The sequence below is a fragment of the Lepus europaeus genome, chromosome X, assembly GCF_033115175.1.
Source record: "Lepus europaeus isolate LE1 chromosome X, mLepTim1.pri, whole genome shotgun sequence".
NCBI classification, from domain to species: domain Eukaryota; kingdom Metazoa; phylum Chordata; class Mammalia; order Lagomorpha; family Leporidae; genus Lepus; species Lepus europaeus.
In genome coordinates, this window is record NC_084850.1 from 3,572,154 (window position 1) to 3,587,419 (window position 15,266).

The following is a 15,266-nucleotide window of genomic DNA, read 5'->3' on the forward strand; positions in this document are numbered from 1 at the left end:
CCTACTGACACACTAAAAATGTGGACATCCTGACAGAAAACATGGTCTCTGGATCAGAAACAAAGATGACTTATTCACAGCCCAAGCAGTAGCCAGAGCAATATCTTGGGTCTTCACGCCAACCTTCACCTCCACAGGATGACATGCTCTTTTGCAATACACTTTGTCACTCCCACATCAACAGATGGCATCTATTTCTCCTCCTTTTGAATGCAGGCTGGCCCCGTAACCTCTTTTGACCAACAGATACCCAAATGGTACCTGCACATGCAATGAGGTACATCAGGAGAGGAACTCCATAATTTAGGAAACTCTATTGTTGTATCAGGCTGCTAACAACCTGTCCGTTCTGCCTTCCCATGAGAGTAATTGCTCATTACCTTGGAATGTAAGAAAGTCTCCCCTGGAGAGAAGGAGAGATCTTTACCTTTATGACTCCAGACAGGCACTGGGGAGGGAGGCATCTCTAAGTTGCACTGTGTTGGAACGTCCTGTCTTAACTAGGCTGTCAGTACATTTGTTCAGAGGACCTTGATGGTGCAGAAACCTGAGACAGTCCTGGAGAACTGTCTCCCAGCACACACAGGCCCCACCACCCTTCTGTCCTGCCAAACTCACAGTTGTTGGGTTGACTATCCTACATTCCCAGGAATCTAGTGCCTGGTGCTCAGATGCCCACCTGAGCTGGAGTCGAAAGGTGGGAGGCAAGGTGATGAGGGACTCTTCAGGCCCATGCTGGGGCTCACTGGGGGAGATCCAGGGCCTCCTTGTCCTCACAGCTGCAATCGGTGGTCGCTGTTGGGAAGGTGGGGGACTTTCATGAGAGTATGAATATGCAGTTTACTGGAGTCAGCAGGTGTAAAGAATGACTCAGGACGCCCATTGGTACACAGACTCATTAGTTTCCCCATAGAGAATCTGAGGATTTAGTAGCTTGGTGGGGGGAGTACTGAGAATCCACATTTTATCAAATACCTGGAGTGATTCTTGGAGAGGCATGAACGGCTCATCTTTTTACTTTGTAAAGTTAGCTGGCGTGGCGTGGTGGAACACGGATTGGAGGGGGCAAGAGAGGCTGTGGGAAGATCACTTAGAAAGTTGTTGCAATCTGAGGAAGAGCTGGCGAGTGAAGGCCAGGCCTGGGACAGGACTCAGTGACGCTGGATGGGCCCAGGCTGGCGCTGAGGTTTCCGGCTTGGATGGCTGAGATATCAGTCCCTGAGATAAGGAATGCAGGGTGACAAGCAGGGGGCAAGAGGTGGCTGTTGTGGGCATTTGGGAGTGAACCAGCAAAAGATGTGTGTGTGTGTGTGTCTGTCTGTCTGTCTATGTCTCTCTCTGTCACTCTGCCTTTCAAATAAAAATGAATAAATAAAATTTTTTAAAATTTTTGCTCATTAGAAATCATCCAGCATATGATACTCTGTTATGGCAGCACAAACAGACTAATAAGTTCATTTAAAAATGCTCTCATAGAGTCTCACAGGCATGGAAAGCCAAGACACAGTGGCAAAAATGACCAGAATGAAAGATCTCTGTGAGTGAGATCCCAGCAGAAAGAACGGGCCATCAAAGAAGGAGGCACCTTTCTATGAAGGGAAGAAAGAACCTCCATTGTGATATGGCCTTGACTAAATAAGTTCACAGTTGGTGAACTCAAGAGGCTTCCATAGCCTCGACAGCTCATGGCAAGAGCCTCAGGTGATTACTGACGTCATAAAGAGTGTGAATTGTTAAATCAACAACGGGAATCACTGTGTACCTGCTCCCCACATAGGATCTCTGTCCTTAATGTGTTGTACTATGAGAATTAATGGTAATACTACTACTAGAACAGTACTCTATATCTTGTGCGGCTGTGTGAGTGCAGTCTGTTGAAATCTTTGCTTAGTATATACTAAGTTGATCTTCTGTATATAAAGATAATTGAAAATGAATCTTGATGAAGAGTGGGATGGGAGAGGGAGTGAGAGATGGGATGGCTGTGGGTGGGAGGGAGGTTATGGGGGGAAAAGCCACAACAATGCCAAAGTTGTACTATGTACATTTACATTTATTAAATAGAAAAATAAATAAAAATGCTCTCATAGTAATATCTAGATTGATGTTTAACAAAACTAGTGGTTGCCATGGTCTAACCAGGATGACATGTAAAATTAACCATTAAAGTGTCGGCCGGTGCCACGGCTCACTAGGCTAATCCTCCACCTGCGGCGTTGGCACCCCTGGTTCTAGTCCCGGTCGGGGTGCCGGATTCTGTCCCGGTTGCTCCTCTTCCAGTCCAGCTCTCTGCTGTGGCCCAGGAAGGCAGTGGAGGATGGCCCAAGTCCTTGGGTCCTGCACCTGCATGGGAGACCAGGAGGAAGCACCTGGCTCCTAGCTTCAGATCGGCGCAGTGTGTTGGCTGTAGTGGCCATTTAGGGGGTGAACCAATGGAAAAAGGAAGACCTTTCTCTCTGTCTTTCTCTAACTCTGTCAAAAAATAAAAAAAAAATTAAATAAATTAAAAAAACCCATTAAAGTGTCCATAGATCCTTTTGTGAATTTGAAATTGTCTAGGAAACATTGAGTAAGTTTAGCTAAGTGGAATTATGAGAACTGTGCCTTTATCACCTATATAGAAATTGCCATAGATGGGTTAACTTTGCCTCCAAAAGTTATTCAGAAACTTCTTGACCACAAGTTCAACTATTGGCAAAGCTGAAAGGTGGCTTGAGAGCCTTTTGCTGCCACTGCACATCCTCTCTACCACCCGTCATTCTGTGATTTTGAAATGGCATTCCGTTAGTCTTCTGATGTGTGCTCTATAAATGCAGTATCAGGCTATCCTGAACACAGAACCTGTCACACAGGGACCCCGCATTCTCAAAGCTCCAGACACTCCACTTGCCTCAACCTGCAGGGCAGGGTTTGGAGACATACTTTTTGCCCCAGTCAATAAACAATTCCATGTATTTCCTCTGGGGAAAAAAACTCACTTAAGGAAGCCCCTTTTTTAAAGATTTATTTATTTATTTGAAAGGCAGAATTACAGAGAAGGGGGAGAAAGAGAGAGAGCGACAGAGAACACCTATCTGCTGGTTCACTCACCACAATGGCCACAATGGCCTGGGCTGAGCCAGGCCAAAGCCAAAAGCCAGGAGCTTCTTTGAGGTCTCCCACATGGAGGCAGGAACCCAAGTACTTGGGACATCCTCTGTTGCGTTCCTAGGCACATTAGCAGGCAACTGGGTTGGAAGTGGAGCAGCCAGGACTTAAACCGGTGCCCATATAGGCTGCAGCACTGCAGGCAGAGGCTTTACCTTCTATGCCACAACACCAGCCCCAGGAAGCCGTATTTAAGCAAGGGGCTGAGTGACATGCAAATGAGTGAGAACAGTCAGAAATAAGAGGGTGTCCAGGACCCAAGACTGCCATGGAAGACAAAGGAAGAGAGAATGTCATCCTTAGAGTAAATCTCAGCCTTGGTGACAGGATGGAAAGTGGTGCCATTCCCCGAGATAAGCAAGCCAGAAGGAGAAGCTGTGTGAAGGGAAAGAGCCTGGAACATGTCCGGGGGCTTGAATAGATGGATCCAGCACTCAGGAGGAAGGCTGGGCTGTAGGTTTATGCCTAATGAGGGAACAACTCAAGAACTTGGACCAGCTAACTGCATATGGTGTGGAGCCCAGTGCAAAAGGAAAAATGCAGGGTATATTATTCAAAAGTATTAAAAATGTCAAGAGCGTAGAAGAGCCTTGTACTGTGTAGGGGGCTCTGCTGGGTGCAGGGGTCTGAGTGACTAGTTCTACTCTCATGACGTTGTTTCTGATGAGAATGTGTGAGTTTACAATGTGTGACGTTACAATGCAAAATAGAGAGAAGAGTGCCAAGGACAGATACTGGAGTATTGACACTGGAGTGGGAGTGGGGAGATAGAAGAGGATTTCAGAGTTCAGGAGGAGTCAGGGAACGAGCCAGGGTAGAGGGCCTTTGGGAGCCCAAAGACAGGGAGTTTTAAGAAGGAAGGAGTGATCTGGGGGGATTTTTTTCATCAAGATCACTAACCCATGAGGCTCAGCAAAGGGGGAAAAAAGCATGCCATCTCTTTGCCACCACTGGCAAGATGGGTGTCAGTACAGTCAGGGCTGCTTCTCAGCCCTTGGGACAGCTGAGGCCTTCAGCAGAGGGTCTTAACAACCTGGCCTGGCTGTTAGGACCTTTCCAAATGCTTAAGCTACCTGTATTCAAACATGAGTTCCAATATCGGCTATTACGTCAGGGTTATTGAGCTCTCTTCCCAAGTCTGAAACAGCATGGGTAATTGACTTAGTGATACTAGGGGCTGAGGTTTGCTGACTTTAACCAGCAGGGCTTAGTGAATGGGGAGAAAGGAGTGAGAAAGAGATTCTGAAAGGCTTCACTTGGGATTCTGAGTGGTTGAAGAGGCGGCAGCATAAAGTGCACGAGAACACAGAATGTGGGCCTTGGTGGTTCAGGTCGAAATCAGCTCTAGCACCCTGTACTTGGCTAACTTTGGGTAAGGGACTTCTCCAAGCCTCATTTTGCTCCTCTGCCAAAGGGGCTAATAACCATAAGACAACCAATCGCAGGGCTGTCATGGCAATGAAATGCATTTAATGTATGTGAACTATTTAGGACAGTGACACATTGTAAGTATGATGCAAATGTAAGCTATTATTATCTCATGGCAAGTACAAAAGCCAGTTAGTCACTTACCAGCATCAAGGAAGTTGTTTTAATGCTGATGTGGACAATGCTGGGACACTGAGCAGATCCAGTTGGTGAGCTTTGTCCCATCTCCAGCAACAACATGAGAGCAGTCTAGCTAGAAGGTCACATACCCCGGTCCGTCATCATAGTGGGGTAGCTTGCAGCCAATTACCGGCAAGGGAGAACAAGAGCCTGCTTGCCGTCAGAACATCAGAACATCAGCTTGCTTGCATGGGGGAGTCGTGCTCCACAGGCTGAAGAGACACCAGCTGCTGCCATGTCCTTGGCCAGTTCCTTCCTCTGTCTCTCCTGCTGCCTCACCCCCTTTCTCCCTCAATAAATGACATGTCTTCAAATCCTTCACTCAGTCTGCCTCTAGCGAACCTGATGGGAGACAATCATTCGTGCGCCCGTGGCTTTTCCGGTCTGGACCGAATCTTGGAAACCACTTGGCTCAGATGTTCATTCATTCACTTAAACATTCTTTTAAAACATGTTTATATATTCATTTCCATGTATTTGAAAGGCAGAGAGAGAGACAGAGAGAGAGAGAGAGAGAACTGGTTTACTTTTAAACGTCTGCAACAGCCAGGGCTGGGTCAGGCCAAGGCTAGGCGCCAGGAACTCCATTCAGGTCTTCCCAATGGCTGGCAGGAAAGTAAGAGCTTGAGCCATCATTTGCTGCCTCCCAGGTGCACTCCAGGAAGCTAGATAATCAGAATGCAGAGGCAGGACTTGATCCCAGGCACTCCCACATAGGATGCAGGCATTCGAAATGGTGATAGAATCTGCTGTACCACAAGTATGCTGCCCATCGCTCTTAAACATTCTTGAGTGTTTAATATTGTACTAGATTTGGTGGACAAACACAAATGATTTGTTTTTAGCTGGGTAGAAATGGAACTTCAGGAGCTCCAGTGGATTAGGTTCAGAATTCACCAAGGTCCTCACAAATAACAGAAAGCCACTCTAGGGGCCAGCATTGTGGTGTAGTGGATAAAGCCACTGCTTGCAATGCCAGCATCACATATGGGCACCAGTTCAAGGCTGGCTGCTCTACTTGCAATCCAACTCCCTGCTAATGTGCCTGGAAAAGCAGTGGAAGATAGCCCAAATGCTTGGGCCCCTGCCCCCAGTAGGAGACCCAGATAAAGCTCCTGGCTCCTGGCTTTGGCTTGACCCAGCCCTGGCCAGTGCGGCCATCTGGGATGTGAACCAGCTGATGCAAAAACTCTTTGTCTGTGTCTCTGTCTCTCCCTCTCTCTCTGTAACTCTGACTTTCAAATAAATAAATAAATCTTTTTTTTAAGACACTCTAGTTTCAATACCAGAAACAGACATTCAACTTGGGACAGCTAATTTAATCTTTATTTTAAAGAATCTTTATGCTGTGGGTTGTGTGTCACTGTGCTTTGCTGAAAACAACAGAGACAGATAGCCCCTCCCTGAAAAGTGTACAGTACCTTGTAACATGCATTCTGTTTAATGACCTCATCTGCTGTTCCTACTTTTGTTTTCCAGTTTCCCCAATTAACTTGTTTATTTTTATCTTGGTTGTATTTTTGTAAGTTGCCTGAAATTCTTATCTTTAATGATATTGGATATTCCCTGATTAACTTGTTTACTTTTATCTTGATTATATTTTTCTAAGTTCTCTGAAATTCTTATCTTTAATGATGTTGGATATTGTATATAAAGAAATAAGAAAATCAAGCTCCAGATTCTCTGTCCTTTTTTTTTCCCTTAAAGAGAGTTCTAGGATTCAGGACACTGACCCATTACCCACACCAGCTGTACAAACAACATCTCATTATTCAGCACTCAGTGACGGAGATCAGAATCAGCCTATCATTATTTAGAATCAGTTTTGGAGTGGTTCTAATTCAGGAGATGGTGGCCATGTTGTTCAATCATTCTATCATTCTATCCAGTTTTTTTTTTTTTTACTGTGTGTTACATTATTGTAATAGATTATTGGACCATCTTCCATTGCTTTCCTAGGCATGTTAGCAGGGAGCTGGATTGGAAGTGGAGCAGCCAGGACTTGAACTTCCTCTCTGAGGCAATCCCAAAGGAAAAATTCAAAATCATCCATCACAAGACTTGGTAGATTGTGAGTCAGCGTCCAATCCAGAGACAGAAACCAACCAGTCATTTGAGGAGGGAACGTTTAATAGGAAGAATTACTAACGGGAGATTGCAATAACAAGAACTTGACTAGTAAGAAGTAGAGAACCTTAATGAATACAGCAAAAGCAGCTGTAGGCAGCACCTACTACTTTCAGGGCTGTGGTTCACGGGAAGGTAGAGAATTGTCGAGGTGCCTGTGCTGAGAGGACTTCTTGAAAGTCGACCCTCTGGTGTGTGGAGAGGAGCTAGCTACCCACAGGCGCTGTTCTCAGGACTCACAGAACAGTTGACCAGGGACTGCTGGGAAAGGACATTCACAGAGAGGCACTGCACTGGAGTTGCTCCATTGGAAGCTGCCAGATGAGATGCCACGGGTAGCTGCTGGCCACTGGGCACCAGTGGTCACCAGGTGCTGGAGAAACTGAGCTAGAGGAGCCAGCCTCTCTGGCAGCTGGATGCTGGAGAACTGCTCAGCTGAAGCCAGGCACAGGAGGAGCTTCCTCCTGCAGGAGCCTGGTACAGGAGAAACCAAGTCACATCCTGCAGTTTTGTCTGTAGGTTTCACTATTGATTTCAGTTGATAAGGTCAACAGACCACTGAAAGGAAGTTTGTTACACTTGCAGATGTCAAGAGAAGGGGACCTGCTGCACTGCTGGAGGAGCCACGTGCACTGGGGTGGGGTCAGTCGTCGGCAGAGAGAGAGGAGCTGTGGGCAAGAGCCTTTATTGTGGTTTCCGTGGGAAGGAGTAAGTGAGGAAGAGTAAACTGGTTTAGGATTCGCTAATTTGAATAATTCCTTCAGGCTCTAGACATAGGGGTTGGCCCTGGTTGTCTAGTACATGGTTCTAGGTAAGGAAGGCGAAATGAAAGAGGCCCAGAGGGTGAGAACCCAATAGAGGATCTCGATTCCAGCTTGCTGCTAATGCACACCCTGGGTGGCAGCAGCAGGTGGCTTGAGTACTTAGGTTCCTGCCACCCATGTGGGAGATCTGGACTCAGTTTCTGTTGCAGGCATTTGGCAAGTGAGTCAGCAGATGGACCATCTCTATGTCTGTCTCTGCCTATCAAATAAAACAAATAAATAGAAATTTAAAAAAATCAAACTTGACTAACCTTTAAAAAAAAGTCATTGACAAACCCAAGGTTACCCAGGTTTTATTTTTCAATTTTTTAGTTTTTAAAATGTAATCTATTTAAACATTTTGGATCAACATAAAATACTTGTACATCTTATGGGGCAGATTTTATTTCTTCAAAGATCATACAAATACTGGGGTCAGCACCATGGCGCTGGGTTAAGCTGCTGCCTGTGACCTCAGTGTCCCATATGAGCATCAGTTTGAGTTCCAGCTGCTCCACTTCTGATTCAGCTCCTCGCTAATGTTCCCAGGAAAGCAGTGGAAGATGGCTCAAGTCCTCGGGCCCTGGCACCCACCTGGGAGACTGGGATGGAATTCCGGGTTCCTGGCTTCAGCCTCTCCCAGCCCCAGCAGTTGCGGGCATTTAGGGAGTGAACCAGCAGATGGAAGACCTCTCTCTCTGTCTCTCTGTAACTCTGTCTTTAAATAAATAGATAAATAGATATTTTAGAGAAAAAGGTAATATGAATATGAATTTTATACCCTAATTCAGTGATATTCTGGAACTGTTTTAATTATCAGCTCCCTGAAGGATAAAGAAGACCCAGCTTTGCAGCACGGTTGGTTTCTGCGGTATAAATCTTCCAACTCTGCCCAGTGCCCAGCTCCCAGTGTGATATCACTGAATACGGAGTGAAGCAGAGATGCTCACAATTGGCTCTCATGAACTCCTGTGCGCCAACTCCCGCACACACTGCTTGTGTGCAGGTATTCAAATAATGCAGTCTTCCAAGTCTGCTTCTGCCTTGTCGTCTCTGGTGGTTTGCACTGGAGTCTGTCTTTGCGACTTTTCCCATGAGATGTTTCTTTGGAAAATTACTTGGGAGAATTGTTAGAGGACTGGGATGAAGCTTTGTTGCTCTCAAGAGCATTTGCTTCTGCCAATTTCATGCGGGCAGTGCAAAACTGGCCCTGGGAGATTTGGTATTCACAGGGCCATTTTCATCTTCCTTATTCTCTTCAGCTCCGGGCCAATGTAAATTTCCCACAGTTCTCTGATACTAGGGTGTGGTGGGAGGTATGTCATAACACTGAGGTCATCAGGTGCAAGCCACCTCAAATTCTCTACCTTCCTTGTATTCATTTCTTATGGCCAATGTAACGAATCCACAAACTCAGTGACTTGAACAACACGCATGTAGGGTCTCACAGTCCTGGAGGTCAGGGCTAAATTTGAGGTGTTGGCAGGGCTGCATTGCCCCTGGGAGCTTGAGGCAAAGTCGATTTCCTTGACTTTTCCAGCTTCTAGAGGGTGCCTGCATTCCTTGGCTCATGGTCCTTTCCTCCATCTTCAAAGGCATCAATGGCCAAGTGAGTTCTTTGCACACTGACATTCTTCTGCTCCCCTCTTCCACTTTTTAGGACCTTTGTAATGACATTTGGATAACCTCAATAATCCAGTATGATCTCCTCTTGTCAAGGTCGGTTGATTTCCCTTTGCTATTCACCTCACGTAGATTCAGAATACGGACATTGTTGGGGAAACTATTCTGCCTACCACAGCCCTCGCTCGCCTCTTCTGTAATTGCTGAGCAAAGTCCCCTCTGTGATTCAAAATAACCCTTTCTGCCTGCGTCCTTTGGCTCCTCCCTACTCTGTGGCCTTGTCCCATCAGGCAGTGGCTCTCTTTGTCTACGTAAACCTCTCCCCACTGACCTCTTCCCCCAGGATGTGATCACGCAATCTTCCTCCCCAGGCCATTCTCCTGGTCTTATTTCTTGATAGCTATTACCCAATATCTCTCTTTCCTTTGTGGTCAAATCCCTAGAAAGAGCACTCTTCACGTATCTACTCTTCTTTCATTCAGTCATTTGCCCTTAATGCATTTAACTGGACACTTTTTCATCCTTAATTCTCCAGCTCTCCCAGTCTAAGCACCTGCTCCTTGAAATAATCTTTTCCTTTACCTTCCGTAAGGGAGCAGTTTGCTTCTGCACCTGTGTGACCTTTTTTCTCCATCTCAGTCCAGGTCTCCTCTTCTTCAGCCTGCCCGTTAAAATCTAGAGTTGGAGCTGACAGCTTTCTTCTACTTACTTGCCTGGGCAATGTCATCCACTTCCATGGCTTTATCTCCAAATCGCATTTTTAAAAGATTTGTTTACTTTACCTGAATGGCAGAGTAAGAGAGAGAGAGTGCTGGCTCACTCCCAAAATATCCACAACAGCCAAGACTGAGCCAGGCAGAAGTCAGGAGCCAGGAACTCCATCCTGGTCTCCCATGTGGGTGGCAAGGGCCCATGCATTTGAGCCATCATCCAGTCTCCCATGCACATCAGTAGGAAGCTGGAGTAGCCTAGACTCTGAGATGCAAGTATCCCAAGTGGCAGCTTAAGCTGTGTGCCCTGCCAAATCATGTTTCAATGAGACTTCTTTTGTGAGCTTCTGGCCAAAACTCAACCACATGTTGCACACCAGTCCTCATACTTGGCACATTCCACATGGGCCTCGCCCTTGATCTTCTGAAAATAGCACCACTTGCCATGCAACTGCAGTAAAAACTTTATTACAGGTTGAGTATCTGTAATCCAAATGGGAAAAATTCAAACTTCTTGGAGATCAAAAAATTTGAGCATTAGCAACTCAAAAAGTTTCAGAGTTTTGGATTAATTGGTGGAATCTTATTAATTGGTGGAATGCTTAGTTGGTGGAATCTGCAGATTCTCTAACATCTAAGAATCTCTGAAATCAGAAGCACTTCTGGTCCTAAACATTTTGAATCAGGACACTCAACCTGTACCATCTTTGACTTACTTCTTGCCTCTTGTTCCTAGTCACAAGCTGTCACTGATTCTTTCTCAATCTGCATTTCTTCTTCTTCTTTTTTAAAGATCTGCTTATTTAAAAGGCGGAGTTACAGAGAGAGAGAGATACAGAGGGAGAAATCTTCCATTGGCTGGTTCATTCCCCAAATGGACACAATGGCTGGAGCTAGGTTGATCCAAAGTCAGGAGTTAGGAGTTTCTTCTGGGTCTCACATGTGGGTGCAGGGTTCCAAGCACTTGGGCCATCTTCCACTGCAGAAAGCAGCTTTACTCACTATGCCATGATGCCAGCCCTACATCTCTTCTTGTGTCTACTCTTGGCTCAGGGCCCATTCTCTCCTGGTCAGCTATGGTAGCATCAAATTGGGACCTGCGTCCCTAGTCTTGCTGCCCTGAAACCCATTGTTCATACTGGCCCCTAAAGTGCTCTGTCACTGGTCCTGGGCTGTCTCAGTCATCTTCTGCCAGGCTTGCACATATTACAGTTCAAGAATAACAACTTGCTTTGAGCTCCACACACACTGCATCCATTTAATGTACTTCTGCTCGGATTGTTTCCTTCTGTGGTGATAGTTTCTTTGTTTTCCTTCATTGCTTTACCATCCTTACTTCCCTAACCAAAAGAGTACAGCTTGGGGCCGGCGCTGTGGTGCAGTAGGTTAATCCTCTACCTGCGGCACCAGCATACTATATGGGTGCCGGTTCTAATCCCGGCTGCTCCTCTTCCAATCCAGCTCTCTGGGAGAATGGCCCAAGTTCTTGGGCCCCTGCACCTACATGGGAGACCTGGAATAAGCTCCTGGATCCTGGCTTCAGATCGGCGCAGTTGTGCCCATTGTGGCCATTTGGGGCGTGAACCAGTAAATGGAATACCTTTCTCTCTGTCTCTCCCTCTCACTGTCTGTAACTCTAGCAGTCAAATAAACAAATAAAATCTAAATAAAAGAAGAGTACAGTTTGCTGTTGAATTTATATGAGTGGAATAATACAAGAATTATCTGTAAAATGAGCAAAAAATTTTTGAACTGATGTTAGGTGGTTGTAGGGAGGCTAAATGGCAGTGTTTGGCACTTATGTCCCCAATAAATAGCTCCCTTTCTTCTACTTGGGGTATGGTATGGTTTTGGATAGAAGCAAGTATAGGAGCAGGACATAAAACTGGAAGCAATTGTTGGTCTATATTTTCTCTTGGCTGTTAAAATGAATTGGCCTGGTCATTTATCTAATTGTAAGCACTTGTATAGATTGTAATGGGAAAGCCTAGCAGTGTGCAGACTCGCCCACCATCCGGAAGTAGAGAACTGAGGTGTGGCAGGCCACTTGATGACCGACCTTCCCCCACAGTTGTCCATATTCCAATCCCTGAAACCTGTGAATACGTTCTTGTATACAGCAAGGTGGAATTAAGGTTGCTATTTATGTGACCCTGAAATGAGATCATCCTGGGCTATCCAGACAGGCCCAACCTAATCACAAGGGCCCAGTTTTTAAATGTCAGAGGGAGGCAAAAAGAGAGTCAGTGATACTAAGATGTTAAACAGCTGCTGGCCTGAGAGACAGAGAAAAGGGTCATGAATCCAGTGGTGCAGGGGGCCACTAGAAGCTGGAAAGGGGGAAGGAAAAAGTTTCTCCCCTAGAGCTTCCAGAAGGAACATGTTGCCAGTACCTTGATTTTAGTACAGTGACAACCATTTGGACTTTTGCCCTCCCAAACTGTTAATAAATTGGGGAAGACAATAAATGCTAAGTTCGTAGTGATTTCTTCCATGAGAAATAGAAAACTAACATGAGGCAAATGCCATTTATGCTATAAAAATTGGACATGAACAAGGGATTAAAATGTGCCTTTAAGAGGGCCGTGTTTGAGTTTTAAGGACACTTAAGGAACGTGCAGCCCACATCCTTGCTGAGCAGATGGGTGCCAAGGCCTCCTCCGGATATGTAGCATCTGGGAGCTGGGAAGACCTCACTGATGCCTTCCGTTCAACAAACAGCGCCATGAGTCAATCCCAGGGCAGAGACAGCAACCCGGAACTCTGCACATCCCACCTGGGGGTCACACTGATACAGGCTTGTGAGATAAAGCTCATGAAATCAGGTGAACAATTTTCTTTTAAAATTTATGCAGAAGGTGCTGGGAAACTTGTCGATTTCCGAAGCACAGAATAAACCATGTTCTCAAGACCTACTAGGAAAATGAATTGTCTTAATGATTGTGTCCAAGTGGTTTGCTATTGTTTTTAAAGTTCATTAATACCTTTGCTTTTTAAGGACATAAGAATTTTATTTATTTTTTAAAGATTTATTTGTTTTGAAAGTTAGAGAGAGAGAGAGAGAGAGAGAGAGATCTATCTATCTATCTATCTATCTTCTATCTGCTGGTTTACTCCCTACATGGCCACAATGGCTGAAGCTAAGCCAGGTCACAGCCAGGAGCTAGGAACTCCATCTGGGTCTCCCATGTGGGTGCAGGGCTCAACCATTTGGGCCATCTTCTGCTGCTATTCCCAGAGAACTAGATTGGAAGTGGAGCAGTCGGGACATGAACTGACACCCATATGGGATTCTGGTGTGCATTTGGTGGCTTTACAAACATATGGGATTATATGGCCCAACATGGAATTATTGCAAATAAGGAATATCCATACATGAACCTAAGCCTCCTAAGTGAGAATATTTGTAATATTTGTGTTTTTGACCTTTCCTCCTCTAGGTGTTTAATAGAGATCATGCTAAAAACTCCTTCACTGAGTTATAAATCTACCAATAAATGCTGAAGTATTAGACTGTTTCAAACATTCATATTCCAGCTTCATGCTTTAAGCGGCTCTGTGCATCTAAAGACATTCAGCTGAAATTTATTTTATTTTTTTGACAGGCAGAGTGGACAGTGAGAGAAAGAGAGACAGAAAGACAGGTCTTCCTTTACTGTTGGTTCACCCTCCAATGGCCGCCACAGCCAGTGCGCTGCGGCCGGCACACCACGCTGATCCGAAGGCAGGAGCCAGGTGCTTCTCCTGGTCTCCCATGCAGGTGCAGGGCCCAAGGACTTGGGCCATCCTCCACTGTCTTCCCTGGCCACAGCAGAGAGCTGGACTGGAAGAGGAGCAGCCGTGACAGAATCCGGCGCCCCGACCTGGACTAGAACCCAGGGTGCTGGCGCCGCAGGTGGAGGATTAGCCTATTGAGCCGTGGTGCTGGCCTGAAATTTATTTCAATCATACAAGAGTACTTCCAAAAGTTTGTGGGAAAATGGAATTAAAAGTTTATTTTGGAGCAAAAAAATTGAAAACCATGCAGGTTTTTTATAATACGCATTTTCAATAAACTTTTGGAAGACCCTCTGTATGCATGGACTTAAAAAAAATTTTGGCACCAACATAAACATCTTTTAATTCTACAAACTTTGAAGTCCCCTTGTGTAACACTTTTCGGAACAGGCACTATTAGTCTGCAGGTTGCATCCTGCACACATTTTTTATTTCTCTCGGGTGTCCTCTGCTTTTGCTTTAATGGCCACCAATTACGTCTTCCAGTTATAGGTATATATGAACCCACTCAGTAATAATCTCTTACACGTTAACGATTTCCCCTTTAAACAGTCCTGCTTTTGCCCAATGCCTCCAAATGTCACAAATCGCCCGAGCGGCAGACATCACAGAGCTGCATTGTGTAGAAAGGGCTGCAAGGATGAGATCCTCGTTAGCTTATCTGGAAACTTTTGAGTATTATTCCATCCAAAAAAGCAAAAGGATGCCCTTTGATACATTATCAAAAGCAGCTCAGAAAGTACTACACTTAGGAATAAATGCTATTACCAAACTTATATGATGCCAAATTCTTGAAGGGCTATTGCAGGAAGAAAGGCTATTCAATTCTATTCTAGAGGGCAGGGCTCAGGCCATTCAGTGGGAACTCAAGAAAGGTAGACCAGTTAGACACCAGGATGACTATGTTTTGATGTCATGGAACCCCTGGACCAATGATGTTCTCCACAGTTGAACAGGGATACACAGGATAGCAGCTAGCCCATGAGGTCAGAGTGAGCATTAAAGGCAACAATGTCTGAGGAAGAACTTTGCAAAGCATTCAGGAAGACTCAGAGTTTTCAAAGACACACTTCCATCTTGTTAGAATCCTGATTTTTAAAAAAGTGGCTAATTTTAGTTTACTGCTGTAACTAGTTAGCGTCCTTGAGGATGCACACACATAAACAACCTAATTTCTAACTGGCAACATTTGAAAAAAATCTGAAATTCTTCCCTAATGAAACATCAAGTAGGGTTTACTTTAATATTTTATCTGCCCTTAATACCCACCGTAGTAGTATTCACTCTGAGAAGAAGTTTTGTGTCTGCGCACTGCAGCAAAAGCTATCCTTGTGGATAGTGGTGACTATTCGTTGTGAAGTAGATCCAGGAAAAGAACATAAGATGATACAGCACACATTTCAAACACACACACAGTTAGATTCCTGAAAATAATGTTAGGTTTTAGTTAATATATTTATTACAGCAGGTC